Genomic DNA, 12,851 nt, shown 5'->3' with positions numbered 1-12,851 from the left:
ATATTTCATAATGTCACTAGGAATTGACAGCACATGTTGCCTTCACTATACTGGTATAGTATCATTGTTCTCTCTCAAAATGTGTAGTTTGTAAATGCAAAGCAGCTGTGCCAGAAGACCCAGTTTTGTTCATTTTTCTTAAAGGACTTTTTGAGAAACATTTTGAAGTTTGTTGTCTTCTCCTATAGCCTGTCTTGTCTACCCTTCTTAGAAAAAGCATGGCAAGGCTACACAGGTGCCTATGACTCTAGCCTATGGAAAGAGCCAGCCCTCCATTTCCTGCAGGCTCACCTGAAGCACTTTTTTAATCTCTTGTTTTCCACCATGCAGGTTCGGGTATGCTCTTTGCTTTTTTTGTGAATACCTTATGGTCTAGAACACAAATATCATCATTCTGTCACAGACAACAGCCTCAGGCCAAAACCAACTCATGTACAAATGGTACCAGAAACTGTTTTAGGGTAGAGAGAGAGAGAGAGAGAGAGGAGAGAGAGAGAGACAAAGAGAGAGAATGAGAGAGGAAAAGAGAGACAGAGGGAGAATATATGTGAGCAATAGAGGGATTGATAGAGCTAAAATAAGATTATTAAAAATTGAAAATAGAGAGATTGGATTTGAGTAAAAAAAAGTATTTGCTAGGATAAATTGTTATTACATTTGTTCTTTATTGAGAAGGGAACAGAAGCCAGGGGAGTTGCAATTTATGTTAGTTATAAAAGGGATTCCACAGTTAAGGAAATGTATGCTTTCTCCTCTCCTCTTCCTCCAAGAATAGAAATGTCAACCATTTATCTGTAAATTTTTTGATAGCAAGCAAGACTATGATGGGCAGTAGTTAACTTTTTTGATCTTTTGACCTTTCTCACTGATACTCAATCGGATAATATTTATTGGACCTTTCTCCTAAAGTAGCCAGATTTATTCCAATTCTCATTCATTCCTGGACTAATGGTACTCATATATTAATTAATGAAGTAATTTAACAAATATTTAATGAACACTCAAATATTTAATGAACACTCCAGGGTGAGGATTCTCATGGTTTTGGGTTAGAAAAATATTAAAGGGTGTTAGGATTTGTCATTGAATGTGGCTGGGGCAATTAGGGGTTAGTCAACATTTGTTGCTCCCATTTGAATATATAATGTATTTTGTATGTACCATATAAGTAATCATCTAAATGTGATATTTCTGTCTAGCACAAATGCTAAACCTGATGGGATACTGGACAACAGTTATATAGTGGGCTATGCCAGGCAAATTGGGACCATGACTTTCCTAATAGTTTCTAGCCAGAACATACTTTGGTAGAATTGTATTCCTTTGTCTCAAAAGATAGAATTTTGGTCAATTTCTGAATATCTATTTGTAGCATTAGCTACATTGTACATTATCAGCATCAAAATTTAAATCGTAGGCTGGCTGTTTCCTCCCTTTCAATCTAGCACTTTTTCTGGCTGTTCCCTGTCATGGGAACTTGGTATGTTCAGATGTAATTACTACTGTAGACAATAACATTTAGTACAAAGTCAAACCCAAATGAAATTTTGGAGTATTTGTGGGTTTTTTTTGGTGGGGGGACTGTAATTCATGTTCTATAATAGAATTTACTTTCTATTGGGGTAAATTATCTAGTGCAGAGCTATTGTGGAATGGAAATGTTTAGTATCTTGGGTCCCTCTATGGTCATTTTATTCATTTATTTTTATTTTTGAGGGGGTGGGTGGAAAGGCAGAGGGAGAGAGAGAATTTGGAGCCCACGCAGGCCTTGATCTCACAACCCTGAGATTAGACCTGAAATCAAGAGTCAGACATTTAACCTACCAAGCCAGGTACCCCCTATCCCGGTCAGTCTTTTTAAATGAACGGTTCTTTTTTTTTTTCTTTCAAGATTTATTTATTTATTCATGAGAGACACACAGAGAGAGAGGCAGAGACATGGGCACATGGGCAGAGGCTCCCCATGGGAAGCCTGATGTTGGACTCCATCACCAGATCCCTGGATCACACCCTGAGCTGAAGGCAGAGGCTCAACCACTGAGCCACTCAGGCATCCCAAATGAATGGTTCTTTTTTGCAGTTAATGCAGTTTTGAAGCAGCTTTAAAATGTTCGATTTACCTTGTTGTTCTTGGACTCACTAACTACTTGATGACTCTCTCTGATGTATTGGAGATGTATTTCCCTAGTACTTTGCATTATTTTATTGGGAAAATTATATGATATGCATTTATCACTCTAAGGAATCCATCCATAGTTTGTTTTATGATAACTGAATGGGCAAGTCCTTATTTAGTAGAGGTACATAGAAAATCTTTTGTCTTACTGAGCCCTCCATTAGACTAACAAAGAAAGCAGGCATTATGGGTCATTATGTGTTGAGCACTCAGAAATTACTTGCTGATTGACTAGAGATCATAGGACTCTGGTCCTTTGTTAGATTGTTTTTCTCAAGCTTATAAGAGGAAGCACTCTACATATAAAATTATTGCTATCCACATCTTAATAAATTAAAGTCCTTTATACAGTGTGTTCTTTCCCCAGCTCTATAATATCATTACCTATGAAAACAATATTTGATGGTATAAATGAAACTATTAGGGTCAACTTATAGTTTTTCCTGAGGAAAATACCCTGTAATATGTTTTGCTTAAAACTGTGTCCAAGGTCTTTACTCAAGTTTCTCTTCTCCAGCCGATTGAGAATTCATGTACAAAACACGTCCACCACAGGGTAGCCACCAGAGAACTGAATGGTAACAATGCAGGGAAATGAGGACAATGAAGTAAACAGCTATTTCTGGCTTTTCAGCTCCAAATAGGAATGAACAGAAGGAGAGGAGCCCCAGAGTCTGGGGGAAGGAGAGGAAGGGGGGAAAGCCATAATTTTTAAACCTTACAAATAAAATGTAGAAAAGAGGTTTAGGTTGGCAACCTCTAATGGATCCCAGGGAGACTTTTGTTGTTGTTGTTCTGTGTAAAACAAGAGAATCTTTATTTTGATTCATTTAAGCAATTGGGTTAAGTGATGATGAGCTTGAGCATCCAGTGATGATTTTAGTTTCTTTACCAGCTCCTTAGTTACTGTTTATTTTAGGAGAATCTATTCTGTGGCTAGACTTTATATAAACTGTAGGATTGTAGTTACAAATTCTGTGTTCGTGTGTCCAGTCATTCAATAAGTATTAGTTGAACACCTGATAAGTACTCAGGTTGTTCTTGGCATTGGAGTAAGACAGCCACTTACCACATGAACATATATAATGTGACAGGTGGTGATAAAGAGCTATAAAGAAAAATGAAGAACAAGTAGAAGAGAGACTGCTAGGGAAATGAGGCCAGGGAAGGTGCCATTTTATATGGGATGAGGGTGGGAGGCCTCTTTGATAAAGTGACATTTGGGTAGGGACCCAAAGGAAGTGAGGAGGGTCATGTAGATTCTGGCAGAGACAAACAATGCAAAGGCTTTGATGTCTGTCTTGACCAGCAGGGAGGCCAGTTGTGGCTGGGGCAGAGAGGACAGGCAAGAAGGAGGAAGAAATTGGAGAGTTGGGGGATGTGATTGTCATCCTTGCAGGTTACTTTGAGATCTTGAGTTTTTCTATGAGTGAGAATGATGGAGATGGGAGAGCCCTGGGTAGTTCTCAGCAGACTTGTGACTTGATTTGATGGAGTTTAAAAGGATTGCTTGGTCATGCATGTGGAGAATAGACTGTAGTAAGCAGGAAGACCAGTAAGGAGGCTATTGTAATGGCCAGAACAAGAGAAGATAGTGATTTAGAGCAGCTGCTGAGAAGTCACTGGGTTCTGGAACTATTTTTCTAAGGAAGTGCTTATAGGACTTGCTGGTGGGTTGGAAGCATGGAGTGAAAGGGAAAGAATCGAGGATGCCTCCTTTTTTCTGTTCCTTTCTTCTCTTCTCTTTCTCTCTTTTTATTTTTTAGCACCTGGGAGGGTAGCATGTAATTAACTGGGATGAGGAAGAGCGTAGAAGGAGCAGGTTTGGGGAGTGGGGAATCAAGCACTTTGGATATTTCAGTTTGAGATATTTCTTAGACTTTCTATTCTGAAGGTATTTATTGTGCCCCTTTGACAGACAGAGGAAATGAGGCAGAGAAGAAGTAACTTGCCTGAGACCATCTCGATTTAAATCCAGGTCTTGTTAATGCCAGAGTGTGCTGTACACACCATAACATTGCCTCTTTATATTAAGCTGAAATATATGCCACGAAAATAATGTATCTAGTGTTTATTTCTTGATTATTTGTGATTTCTCATTATGAGATAATTTTCTGCATTTTTAAACATAGCTTGTGCTTAAGGGAAAAAAAAACCTGTTATCACATTATTACAGATTTTACCATTTATGAGTACTATCATTAGCACTGCAAAAATGCTACTGAAACATGAAGAAGCATATGACATTGTTCCACTCATTCACTTGATGTAATCTTTGAATGCTTGGGAGTAGAGGGAGGTCCTAGTTCCTCTACTTACAGAGCTCTCAGTCTAGGGAAGATGAGTGACCTGTGTACAGAAATTGCCAGGGGCCAGTGGTGTGATGGTGGTACACATAAGTTGTCAAAGGAGCATAGAGGAAGGAGAGCGGTCCATCCTGGTGTATACTGAACCGAGGAAAACTTTACAAGCAGGTGATATTAGAGGAAGGCCTTGAAAAATGAGTGGAATTCGCAAAATGAAGAAGTGGTAGGAAAGTATTCCAAAAACAGGAAACAGCATGTTATTAGAATTTTAAAAATGCTAATTAAGCATAGTAAGCATTAAGAAGACATATGAAGTGAAGTGTAGCATACAGGAATGCTATGAGGAAATTTTAAAAATTACCTTTGGGAACATGAAATGTTTAAACCATTAGAGAGAGCTACGGTACCCTTGAATAACAAAACAGCATATTGTAAAAATGCTCATTTCCCCTAAGTCTCTCTATAAAAAAAAGGGAAATCCCTCCCGATTAAAATGCCAGCAGACTCTTTTTTTAGGGATATGGCGAAATGATACTGTTCTTCATTTTGCACAATGAAATAGATGAAATTCTGAAACAGAAGTGTAATTAAGAGAGATTAGCCTAACTGAATATTAAAACGATATGACACTGCAGTAATTAAACCAATTTAGTTTGGAGAAAAATTCGAGTAGTGGAAATAGATTAGTGAACACCTATATATGGAATTTAGTTATAGTAAAGTGGCATTTTAAGTATCTGTGTGAGAAGAGAGATTATTCCCTAAGCAATGTGGGGACAACTTACAAAAGTCAGTCTGGACCCCTTTCTTATTCCATATACACACAAAATTCCTAATGTATTGAATAAATAAGTATAAAATAAATGAAGCAATCAAGGCCTTGGAAGAAGACACAGGTGAATTTATGACCCGAGAATGTTAGAAGGCTCCTGACCTTTTATACAGGACACAAAGCCTTAAAGTCATAAAAGAAAAGGCAGATACATTTAGCTACATAAAAATAAAAGACTTCTGTGTGGTTAAAAATACCGCATTCTTCATTCTGGCTTGCAGTGCTCACAAGACCCCAGCTGAGCTGACTTGAACCCGGCCTCCTGCACCAGGAAAGTCCAGCCAGCGGGTAACAGGGGAAGAGGCAGAGACAGGCCTGGGATACCACTGAGGGCCTTTTTGAGAGCTTGGCAAAGGCTTTGAGAGCGTTATTAGTGTGAGGGATCACCTGAGGGCTTCGTTGAAGTTTTACTCTCTGCACAAAGCAGGCTAGACAAGCTCTGAGGATGGCGTTCACTTATTCATTCCATAAACCTGGAGGGAGAGTTTGCAGTACCAGAGGGTATAGCAGGAGGTACGGCAACGACTAAGGCACCGTCCCTACCTCAAGAGGCCACATTGGACCAGGGATTGATATCTGATTGGAAGGTCATGGTCACCTCCACTCTATCCTGCCTTCTGGAACATTCACCCTCCATAGGCTGCTCTGCTCTGGAGCCTTAACCCTTTTCCAGACACTAAGTGTCTGTCTACTCTAAGGTTAAGATCAGGCTTCCCTGTGACCCTGGCACACCTTTATCATTGGGAGAGAGGTAGCAAGGTAGGTAGGTATGTTCTACTGGAAAGACAGAGTCCTGAAAAAGGGACAAAAGAACAGGGGGAGTTGGTTAGAAGTGGTAGTCTAACGGAATCATTTAGTTCAGCATTTTCTCCTGCCACAGCCAAGTTTCTAAAGGGTTAAGGATATTCATTCGCTGGTGTTCAGAACATTTATTTTTTTTAAGGATTTTATTTATTTATTCATGAGAGACACATAGAGAGAGGCAGAGACATAGGCAGAGGAGAAGCAGGTTCCCTGTGAGGAGCCTGATGTAGGACTTGATCCCAGGACCCCGGGATCACGACCTGAGCCAAAGGCACATGCTCAACCGCTGAGCCACCCAGGTGCTCCAGAACATTTGCTTTAAGTGAGCATCCTGTTAGTGTCTCTTGAAGATGAGCCTGCCCTGGTTCCCTGAATCCCTTTGATTAAATCAGGGCCTTGCTTTGGAGACGTCCGTCCTTTTGCCCTGATTTCTCTGCTAATAAACAACAAGTTGAGCTCGGTGGTATAATTCTATTTTATCCTCTGATGGCTACACTTCCTCCCTTCCACCAGACTCTTTCATTTTTGTGTCTGTTAGCTGACACTGAACTGTGCAAAGTTGTCTAGGTGGCTGTACCCTCTGTGACTGTGAATTCTGAGGAGCCAAGTACACATTTTCCCAGATGCTAGGCCGCCCGAGAACCTGCAGCTGAGTAGACATTTAATAAATAGTTACTGAGAAAATTAGGAGGAAAGGGTTGCCAGGCACCCAGTCCAGAGCTTGGTGGGAGACCCAGGCTGGGGGTGGGCCAATAAGGTTTCGTCTCAGAAATTTCTCAGGACTGGGATCCCTGGGTGGCGCAGCGGTTTGGCGCCTGCCTTTGGCCCAGGGCGCGATCCTGGAGACCCGGGATCGAATCCCACGTCGGGCTCCCGGTGCATGGAGCCTGCTTCTCCCTCTGCCTGTGTCTCTGCCTCTCTCTCTTTCTCTCTCTGTGACTATCATAAATAATAATAAATAAAAATTAAAAAAAAGAAAAGAAATTTCTCAGGACTTTGAGCTGAACTCCTGTACGTTGGACGTGGTTTGGAAGTTCATTTCCTCGTCCGCCCTGTACTGAAACCCGACCGAGGACAGAGCTGGGTTTTTCCTACCTGGGTGAGGACTATTCAATGTGCAGATTCCAACCTTCAGTGGGTAGCGTCCTTGAAGGTGTGAGGCTAGACGCGTTGAGACGGCTGCTGTGGCGGGCAGGCACTGCTCCTGGCCCTGCATTTCATCTCACCACATCCCCTGTCGGTCAGGCCTCCTGGACTCTCACCTTGCCCCTGCTTACACCCACGCTCCTCATTCCCACCCATCAGCAGGTGCCAGGATGTGGCAGCGACGCCGAATGGGGTGTGCATTCGTTATGTTATTGTGGTGCCTGCTGCATTTCAGCTGTAAATTAGCCCCCTTCACCCTGTCTCAGCTATTTCTAAGAGTTTCATAAAGTGTTGCCTCCCATGTGTCTAGGAATGAGTTACGTTCAGACATCCAGCTCGGCTAAAACCCTGCTGTCTTGGTGTACACAACTTCGTTGGGAACTGCCGTCTTGCAAGGGCCTCTGGTCACTTCTCCCACCCTTACCCAGTCTGGCCGCTAGCCTCCCTGAATTGGCTTGAGCTAAGCAGGGCCAGAAGCCTTCGCCACAGCATAATCAACATCAAGGTGTGACTTAGGAAACTAACTACAAGCTTTTAAAAAAAAATTTGTTTAAAAATGATTAACAACAACAACAACAAAACAGAAAATAAAAATGATTAACATATAGTGTATTATTAGTTTCATAGGTAGTTTACTGATTCATCAGCATATAAACACCCAGTACTCATTGTATCACATGCCCTCCTTAATGTCCATCACCCAGTTACCCCATCCCCTCCCCCCACCTCTCCTCCAGCGACCCTCAGTCTGTTTCCTATAGTTAAGAGTCTCTTGTGGTTTGTCTCCCTCTCTGATTTCATCTTATTTTATTTTTCCCTCCCTTCCTCTGCGTCCATCTGTTTTGTTTCTTAAATTCCACATATGAGTGAGATCATATGATCATTGTCTTTCTCTGACTGACTTATTTCACGTAGCATAATACCCTCTAGTTCCATCCATGTAGTTGCAATTGGTAAGATTTCATTTTTTTGACAGCTGAGTAGAATTCCATTATATATATAATGAGCACTAAAATCAATCCATCCATTCTCTATAAAATTATGATCTACCTACCTACTTCCTTAAAAAAACTCCGCTTTGCCTTTTTACATAATATATCTTGAGATGTTTCCATATTACTTACATACAGATGTAGCTCATTTTTATGACTGCATAATGTTCAAGCATATGGTTGCTCCATACCTGATTTAATAGTCCTTTATTGATAGATGCTTTGCTTGTTTGCTTTAATAGACTGTGCTACACTGAACATGTTTGTACATATATCTTGCTGAGATTTTTGTTACACAGCCAGCAGTATTAGACCGTGACTTTTGGGAACTTTGTTGGGAGCTTTACTGATAGTTCAGAGAACCTGGAAAAGGAGCATGGTCCAGAGAATACCTCAGATACTCCTCTGTGGTTGACTTACCCTATGCTCTCTCCCCTGCAGCCTGCTGCCTTCCCCCTACTCAGCCTCTGCCCAGCTAGGGGCACCTTCTTTCTTCAGCACTGGAAAATGTTACAGACATTTCCTTCATTTATACCAAGGTACAGACCACTTCTAGCCCCGTGGAAAAAAGGATATTTATTTATCCTCGCTTCATCTAAAGCCAACCTCATAGCCTCTTATGGGATTAATTTCTCCAGAATGATTGACAGCAAGGGATCAATTGCTTTCAAGACAAGATAATCACAAAATAGTCTAGTGCTGATATATTTCTCAAAGGCTGGATTATTTATTCTTATTTATGGTCTCTTATTATACTCCATCAAAAAAGTTCTGAAAATGAATTCTTTTTAAGGCTGACTCCAAATGTGCCTCCTTAAAAATTATCAAAAGGGCAGACCCAGGATCCCTGGGTGGCTCAGCAGCTTAGTGCCGCCTTCACCCAGGGCGTGATCCTGGAGTCCTGGGATCGGGTCCCACATGGGGCTCTCTGCATGGAGCCTGCTTCTCCCTCTGCTTGTTTTTCTGCCTCTCTCTCTCTCTCTCTGTGCCTCTCATGAATAAATAAATAAAATCTAAAAAAAAAAAAAAACTTTAAATGCCAACTTTTGATGGCAGAAGATGGTAGAAAGAACCAGCAAAATGTCATCATCTTATTTGTTTTGTTTTGTTTTGTTTTTTTGTATATGCCTCCTCCTGTTGCTTTTGGTACAAATCAATCAAACAAAAAATACCAAAAATGTATTTGGCAAAGAGGAAATGCAAATTTGGGAAATGAGGATTGCCTATTTGAGTGTCCATGCAGAGCAATGCTTAGTTTCCTTATATAGCTCTTTGACTTTGCAACAAGCATCAGTGACTGAACATTCTGTAATAAGAATGAATTTGGTAGTAAAGAAAGGTTCTCCATCAGGCATTTCAATCTTTGGGATCATGATAGTCAAATTATACAACATCTTCCTCAGTTAAGGAAAGGAAGCATTAATGGATAAGTGAGGGGGAAAAAAGGCTCTTACACACTTATTGGCTGTTTTATGGTAAACATAGTAATTTCTTCTTTTGTATTATTCATCGCAGAAGAACACATCCCTCATGAAATTGATGTTGGGATACTAAATGAAATCTGTAAAATATGACTTTAATGCAAGTTAGGACACATTTATTTTGAAAAATTATTTTTACTATCTTATTGACTAGGTCATAAAATGCGATGACATTTAGTGGAAATATATATCATTAGCAGAATGCCAGAAGAAAGATGTTTTGTGAAAATTGCTGTCATATGTAATATACTTCTAGAATTCAGCAGAATCCTTCTGGAGGTCTTGAATATTGATGACATGAACTATGGCTGAAAGGATATGCTCTGCCTTCAGCTTTGTTGAGAATATTGTCAACATTTTTATGTTCCTAAGATGTCTCTTTTCCAATTTATTTCTTAGTTTTTTTCTTGGGTTTTGTATTCTTCTTAAACTAGATCATGCATATGTGTGCACTTATTATGGCGAGCATTTACATTTGCTTCTCTAAAGAAGTTTTGAGGGGCATCTGGGTGGGTCAGTCAGTTAAGCATCTGCCTTTGGCTCAGGTCATGATCCCGGGGTCCTAGGGTTGAGCCCTGAGTTGGGCTCCTTGCTCAGCAGGGAGTCTGCTTCTCCCTCTGCCTCTGCCTCTGCCTCTCCCCCAGCTTGTGCTCTCTCTCTTGCTCACTCTCTCACTCAAATAAATAAAATCTTTAAAAAAGGAAGTTTTTATATTCATATAATAAGGTTAACAACATCAACACACTGACAGAGCCCCTCGTGGAGATAATTTGGCAGGCTTTACCTTATTTGGGGAGCAATATCACTGGAAGAGTAGAAGCAATATCTTGATTAAACCTGTCTGGCTAGCACCCTGTGCATTCATTCCACGAATATTTATTAAGCACCTGCTATTCTGGAGACATAGATGCAACATTGCACAAAACACATTAAAAAAAAAAATCCTTGCCAGTGGGAACTTAGAAGGGAGCGTGCATCTTGAGTTGTGTTAATTTCATTTATGTAAAAACTCTTTTTATGAAATATAAGTAAAAATAAGTAGTGCATGTCATATGGTGATAGTACTCTGGAGAAAATGAAGCAGGGGTGATAGTAGGGGGTGGAAAGGACAGGATGGGAGAGATCAGGGAAGACTTTTTGACGAGATGGCATTTAAACAAAGAGGGGGAGAGAGCGCAAGCCACGTGAGTGTGTGCAGTAAGCGTGTTCTAGGTGGAGGGAACAGCCACTGCAACCCCCAGCAGGAATGTGCTTGGAGTGTTTCAGGCATAGTGAGGCCAGTAGGAGGGGCCAGTCAGCGAGATGGTGAGGGTTTGAGGGACTGGTCATGTGCTTTGACCCACCATAAGGATTTTGGCTTTTACTCTGAGCGAGATGTGAACCATTGGAGAGTGTTGAGTGGACCAACACAGTTAAACTTTGACCCAAACTGAATGTACCTTTAATGAAAACATGAGAAACCCTGATCTGTGGCTTTAGGCTTGTTTACTTATATTGTATTTGGTCACCTTTGGCTTTTGTGGTGTTTGTGCCTGTGCACGCACACAGAGCCAGCATGAAGGTGCAGGGTATAAGCCACCCCCCCCCATGAGAGTGATGCCTTCTTATCTTTTGCACTCTAGACACCTAACTCCCCTCACCTTCCTCCTGGCCTGTGTGTGGGTTGTGAATAACTGTGTGAATAAAACTTAGCTCTGGCAACTGTTACGATTTGTAGCTAGCAAACAAAGTGTATATCCTGTATTGCAAATCACCCCCATTGTGGGAACAAGAAAGAAGCAGATATAGCCAATGGATAATGGGCAGCCATTGCCTAATATTTGGCTTAGAGTGCTTCATATTGTCCAGAGGAATAGCTACGAGAGGAAGACAAACCCCTTCCTTCTGTGGTTTCAGAAAGGAAAAGCTGTAAAATTAGATAACCATGTTGTGAAGGGTGTGACTAAGCTTAGAAATCAAGATGTGTCATGATAAATCATTATATTCTCAATGTACCCATGGATTTTGAAATGGTACACCAAAGAAATTACTAGGCAGTCTTGATTGTAATATATAATGTGAGCTAGAGACTCATCCCCTGGGACAGAGACTATATGGAGGTGTGACTCCTGTCAAACATCTCAGCTGCCATCCTTGCCTGGGCTTTTGTGACATGTACCAGGGTGTTTTAATTTTTTTTTTTTAAAGCAAACAAAATGGAAGGAACAGATGAACTTATTGGACATGCATACACGTTGAACAGAGCACGAGAAGGGCACACACAGCAGATATGACTTCTGAAGGCCTGGGGCTATGTTGAAACATGCTCGGATAACATTTTCATTGTTGTCTTTACATCTGCCTCTGCATATCTGACAGTAGAAGCATCATTTCGGGATTGAACTGCATTTTCCCCTCTGGATCGCTTTTGTATAGATTGCATATTGTAAGCTGGTCAACCAAAGACAGTAGCTAATTTCATGTCTGTTTACTACTATGTGTGTGTGTTTTGTAAGGACTGAGAGATAGCAGATAAATGATAGCTAAAAATATAGTCAGCTTAATTCCCCAAACTTAGATCATGACTCCCATTAGAATGAGAGTTATTCAAGCACAGGACTTCTCATGGTCTATAATTCCTTCCCATGGTTTTGGCAGTTCAGCTGTTCAAGTATGATCATGTCATGGTTTCCAGTGTCTAATAAAGCCTACTAAGTGATTAATTTTAGGTAATTCTCTTTCTAAATTGTGAGAATGTGTAAAGAAGGCAATTAGAACATATGGACTGCAGTTACCAGTATCACTCATATCCTCTTTCTACTCCATTCTGTGTATCATAGCTATTAATTTTCTACAACTTGGCCTTGATTGCATGGCTTCCCTATCAAAAGCTTCCATGACTCCCATTGCCTCTTGAATTACCTTTAGAGTTCTCCACCTGTGGAGCTCCTGGTTGGCTCAGTTGGTTAAGCTTCTGCCTTTCTGGGACTGAGTCCCACATCAGGCTCCCTGCTCAGCGAGGAGGCTGCTTCTCCCTCTACGCCTCCTCCCTGTTTGTATACACTCTCTCTCTCACTCAGGCACCCCTAGAAAGGAAACATTTTTAAAGTTACTATTTATTGAATTCCCCCTGTC

The 12,851-nt window shown here is 40.9% G+C and overlaps 1 protein-coding gene across 1 annotated transcript in view; it reads left to right on the top strand.

The window, feature by feature from the left end:
* The window catches only part of ABLIM1 (actin binding LIM protein 1), a 292,094-nt gene that overhangs the window by 7,390 nt on the left and 271,853 nt on the right, over window positions 1-12,851 (top strand). The window lies entirely within an intron of this gene.

This window comes from Nyctereutes procyonoides, unplaced genomic scaffold, assembly GCF_905146905.1.
Source record: "Nyctereutes procyonoides isolate TBG_1078 unplaced genomic scaffold, NYPRO_anot_genome, whole genome shotgun sequence".
Taxonomy (NCBI): Eukaryota; Metazoa; Chordata; class Mammalia; order Carnivora; family Canidae; genus Nyctereutes; species Nyctereutes procyonoides.
The sequence above is the reverse complement of the archived record's forward strand: the minus strand, read 5'-3'. Positions and strand labels throughout refer to the sequence as shown.